This window comes from Euphorbia lathyris, chromosome 1 (assembly GCF_963576675.1).
Source record: "Euphorbia lathyris chromosome 1, ddEupLath1.1, whole genome shotgun sequence".
NCBI classification, from domain to species: domain Eukaryota; kingdom Viridiplantae; phylum Streptophyta; class Magnoliopsida; order Malpighiales; family Euphorbiaceae; genus Euphorbia; species Euphorbia lathyris.
The window spans coordinates 21,169,157-21,175,004 of NC_088910.1; the positions used below are offsets into that span (position 1 = coordinate 21,169,157).

Here is a 5,848-nt window from a genome sequence, read left to right on the forward strand (position 1 = left end):
TTAAAAATCTCTCATGTAATAGAATATGTTTATGGAAAATATCATTCAAATTACCATTTTAACCTTGTGTATATAAGCCTCAAAAGTGATGAAAAATTAACATGTAAATTATTATTTTTCTCTAAAATTTCCAACAATCCCCACATGAATGATATTCAAAGCGAAAGAAGTAAAACGATGCGATGATAACTATCTACAACTGGTATCTGCATAGTTAGCACCTTTGAACTTTCCTTTGTGAAAGCATATTTACTCTATTTGCTGACTAGTAGACGCGATGTCCTTGAACTATTCTGTTGTTTGTGTAAATGATGATATACTTCACACAATACCAACATAACATGATTCTTGGTTCTCGTGGTTATGTTCGTTATTGTCACGTCCGTGTCCATAATTTTAGTTATTGTAGCCTAATATTATGTTACATTATAGTTATTTATTGATTGGAGAGTTAATTGGATATTATGGATATATTTTGGGGGCTAATTTCAAGTTTTAAGTGTAAAATTAAAAGTTCAGGGTAAGTTTTAAAGGAGACTAGATTTTAGAGTGACCAAAATAGATATTATCCACTATTGCTAACCCAAATTACATACATCAAGGCATGCATTTCGTGCCATTCTCCAAGACATTTTTTTTTTTTTTGGAAGAATTCACAAAGGTTGTGATCATCTCCATCTCACCCTCTCCATTCAAACTCTCAAATATACCCAACACAATGATTATTTGAAATCAGGAGATTGAACCGTCCGATTGAACCGAAATTTTTACAGTAGCTTCTAGACATCCTAATACACATTGTGGTCGGTGTGATTTTGATTTGGAGATTTCTACATGGGGTTCGACCTAGGCAGATTATGGTGGTGGATTTGAGGTTTTAATGTGTTTTTTCTCTTAATTAGTGCTAAACTAAGTAACTATCAACTACCCTTTTAAGTTTATATATATATATAACTCTATATTTTCCAAAAAATCAAATTTTTCACTAGTACAAAAATGCTCACTTGTGTCGCACCTCTTGTGTCGCGCTTGAAGATAAAGCGACACAACAGAGTAACTAGTGTCGCGCGTTCTGTAAACGCGACACAACTAAGTATTTTGTGTCATCACTTGTATCGTGCTTTAAGAGCGTGCGTCACAAACGTGTTACTTCTTATATCGCCTGTTTTATAGTGTGACACAAGAGCAAACCTGTGACGCTCTTTTATAAAAGCGACACAAAGAGTGTGTCATTTTTGTGACACGCTTTTATAAAGGCGACACAAGGAGTGTGTTATCTTTGTGACACACTTATATAAATACGACACAAAGAGTGTGTTATCTTTACAAAATTAATCATTTGTTTATTGTATTAATAATTCTAAATAGGCATATAATTCATATTGGCCCCTAAACTATACCTTGAAAATCAATTAACTCCCCGAACTATTAAAATTATCAATCAAGCCCTTAACCTATTTAAAAATCAACAATTCTCACTCTCTTATCTCATTGTATTAAGAATTAATAGTAATTACTCATAATTCAACAATTTAACACATATGTAATATTGTAGAGGGTATGAGATATATTCATCTCAAGTCCAAAAAAGGATCCAAGATAAAATAAAATAAAAATTTCACAACAAATGCCGATTTTTTATAATTGGACTGGTTAAGTCGGAGGTCCGATATATTACCGCCTAGGCGGTTCAAGCCGGAGTAAGTCGAGGCAAGTCGGGCTAGACGGGTAAGTCGGGTTAAACGGGTTAGGCGCCTCAAAAATCCGATGAATAATAAAATTATAAAAAATTTACTATAAAATAATACAAATAAAAATAAATAAGACTAATTTACAGCAATAGCACTAAATAAAACTAATTTACAACAACAGCACTAAAAATCTAAAAATTAGAAACTAAAAATCCCAATATCCATCTAATCTTTTAAGTGCCCTAATTTTAATTTCACAATCGCAGCCACCATCTGCTTCTTGCTCATCGCTCGTCTCTGCTCCTTCTTCCTCATCGGCGTCGCTCGTCTCTGCTTCTTCTTCATCGCGCACTCTGTTCTTCCTTCTTTCTGTGTTCTTACTTATTGAAAATAGGCTGAGCTTTATATTTTCCTTCTTCCTTTTTGTCTTCCCAATAGAAACTGTAAATCATGAGCTTTATATTTTGCTTGGTAATTACTATTTATCTCTTAAACTTCAATCGGTTTCAAACTTCAATCTTTGACCTCAGTTGTCGGAGTCTATAAATAAGCGAACAAGCCATTGAAGAGTTATTTCAACAGGGTTCTTCAGCGATACTTCATACGGTTCTAAGTTGCTAAACAGGTACAATCTTCTCTCTTTCTCTTTTCTGTTTGTTATTTTCTTTCCTGAAATACTAGAATAATGGGTAATTTTATTTTGTTAGCTTTTCTTTCTCAATCGATCTTCAGAAACCTGTTCACTTTTACGCATATTACCTGTTCGATTAATCGCTCAATCGAAGCAATTTTATGCATATTACCTGTTCGATGGAATGCTCAATCGTAGCAATTTTATGCATAATTGAAGCAATTTTATGCACATTACATGTGCGATGAAATGCTCAATTGAAGCAATTCTATGCATATTACGTTGGATAAGAGAATTCTTCTTTCCTTCTCCAAAGTTGGATTCTTTGGTCATTTGTTGAAGCAAAGCTATGTGTTTCAATTCTGTTTAGTTGATCCCTAACTGTTTGACAAAATGCCACACTGAAAAATATTCATCCTATCTTTATGGTAAAAGCTTGATAGCACTTCAATTTCATTTTCTCGTACAATGTTATCAATATGATATATGGTTAGGGCAGATTTACTATGTATTTTAATTTCTGCTTAGTTGCTACCTAAATGTTCGACAAAATGCCGCAGTGAAAGATTTTTATGTTATTTTTATTGTAGACGCTTAATAGGACTTTAATTTGATTTTCCTTAACAATGTTATCACCATGATATATGATGGCAGATTTAGGGATAAATGGTGTTAAGACGCTTCCTTGGGTTCTCTGATGGCGAGTTGATGAGGTCGGATTGTAAGACTTGCTCCAGATTAATGAGGCAAACAACATGAATTTTTACTGTTGGAGGAGCATTGGGTTTCTGGGTTCTTTGTAGATTGCATTATGGTATGTTTACTGTATCTGTTTCATTTCTTTTTATGTGCATATTTAGAGAATTGCAATTGATTTCTTGGGAGCATTTGTTACAAATTGAGCTTTTGTATTGCCTTTAGCTATGGGATAAGGTATCAAAATAGGCCTAAGGTTTTTGGGAAAGTACCAATTTAGGCTTAACGTTCAAAATAGCACCAATATAGGCTTAACGTTTACAACATAATATCAATTTAGGCTTAACGTTTACAATATAGCATCAATTTAGGCCTCACGTACAAAATAGCACAAATATAGGCTTAACGTTTACAAAATAATACGAATTTAAGCTTAACGTTTACAAAATACTGTATATCCAATTTAAGCTAAATGTCACAATTAATTAACCATATTATATTCTTTTCCTATTAACTTTATATGTTATCTTTTTATTTAATTCTATTTTCTTATTTATTATAATACAATTAATTAGTTTTCTTGCCCATTAAAGGCTTATATTTGTTTTTCATCAACCATTCCATGACTCCTAAATTCCATAGCTCATATAATATTGCAAACTAAAAGTAATTGAATATTCACTAAATTCCTAAAGTTTATCTTATGTCCTGAAAGGGAAAATTATTTATGATGCAATTTGCTGATCTGTCTTTTTGGGTTGTTGGAGTCTTTAAGTCCCTCTTTTTCGGTTGTTGGAGTTTTTAAGTCCATCCGTACTGAATTTTGATGTCTTACCTTATGTAACATTAGCTGTTGCATAATTTATCAATCTAGAACTAATGAATTAATGCTTGGGCAGGACAAACTGGGATTTAAATATTAACTGGAAAAGGAATAAAATCCTTAATGTTGCTGAGTCCATTACCTTTTTGTTTATTATTTTCTGATCAGCAAGCCATGGACTTACCATCAAATGCATAGTCTGGCTCGTTGCTGTGGAGTTCCATTGATTTTTTTTTCTTCGTATATATCTGATAAATAGAGGATGTGCTTTGCCAGAGTTTCATCGTTCTTCTTGTTTTCTTCTAGTTAGTTAGTGCAATGATTGATTTTGTCTATTGCATTGGATTACTTCTTTCACATAGGATTTCAGGAGAGCTTCTAACATGAGTTACTAATTGTTGATTTGAAAAACAGGAGGGGCGTGAGTGCATGTCATTGAAAGAGACTTGACTGAACCTGACAGAATTGTTGGCGAGTTGCTACAACCAGGTGATTACCTGAAGTTAATTGAGTTGGAACTTGAAGGCAAGATAGAAAAAAAACAATTTTCTAAAGCTACTACTACTATGTTTGATTTTAAATGCATTGATAATGGTCTGGTTACGCCTATATCCTGCATTCATATTATAGTAGGGCCCACTTTCTTAAGGAACCATGACATTTTTTGCAGATTGTGTGGAAGAAATTGATGCACAGCGGGTGTTTGGTTATGCTCTTTTCAAGGATGGAAAACATACCCAACTTGCTTATCCCTTGGAAAAGTTCCATTCTGATGTAGCAGGAAGGAGCTTTCACAATGGTCGTTTTATACAGAGGATGCGGGAAAAATCTGCATCCCTTCCCAAGTATGTTCATTAACCAGTACGAATTAACAAATGTGCGAGTACCTTGTGTAACTTTGAATTGGTCTTAAAATCATGGCATTAGTAACTTTTTGCTTGTCTTTAGAAGAAAAGACCTTATGCATTATCAAGTTGTATATTGTGATCATAATTCAAATGTGATTTATCTAAACTTTGTTTTTCTTTACCTAGTGTGCAATTGGAGCAAGGAACTGTTACTTCTCTTCTTGAAGAGCAAGGGACAATCAAAGGAGTGCAGTACAAAACAAAAACCGGTGAAGAGCTCACTGCTTTTGCACCTTTGACAATTGTTTGTGATGGATGCTTCTCAAATTTGCGTCGCTCTCTTTGCAACCCTAAGGTGATAAATCATGATCTTGTAGAATAATAGTGGATCATTAGTTTAGGATTTTTTTGGAGGTGCTTGTTAACTTCCCCCAAAAATTTCACCTTTATTATTACTATATTATCAGTATGTGCGACGTTCTCTAAATTAATTTTAATTTCTCATATTTTCTACAGGTTGATGTGCCTTCTTGTTTTGTTGGGTTGGTCCTGGAGAATTGCCAACTTCCTTATGCAAATCACGGGCACGTTATTTTAGGAGATCCTTCTCCAATTTTATTCTATCATATCAGTAGTACAGAAGTTCGTTGTCTGGTTGATGTACCTGGCTAGAAGGTTCCTTCTATTTCAAATGGCGAAATGGCAAGCTATTTGAAGAACGTTGTGGCTCTAAGAAATTGTGTAGCCTTATTTTTACCCATTGCAATTTTTTGTTGACCACAAATTAGAAATGAAATTCTAAATTATTTTTATGGTGTCTTGGACTGAAGTATGTAATGAATGTTGCAGGTTCCCTCAGAAATATATGATTCTTTTGTAGCAAATGACGTAAATTTTATGCTAGATGCTGGAAAATTTTGTAAATTTTTTTTTGACAAAAATATCAATATTTTGCATCGCGCGTGAGGAAGGAGCGATACAAAGTGTATCAGATTAATCGGGGAGCTTGTGTCGCGCACCCTTGGAGCGCGTCACAAGAATTATCATATGTTGTGTCGCACACTCTAGAAGCGCGTCACAAGGTTATCGTTCTATTGTATCGCGCGCGTGACAAGTGCGACACAACAAATGAGTAGCTTGTGTCGCTCTCAAGAGCGAT

General features: G+C 34.0%; 1 pseudogene; it reads left to right on the forward strand.

The window, feature by feature from the left end:
• The first annotated feature begins 2,376 nt into the window (after positions 1-2,376).
• LOC136217216 (squalene epoxidase 1-like) lies at positions 2,377-5,568 on the forward strand (annotated as a pseudogene).
• Positions 5,569-5,848: the final 280 nt, after the last annotated feature.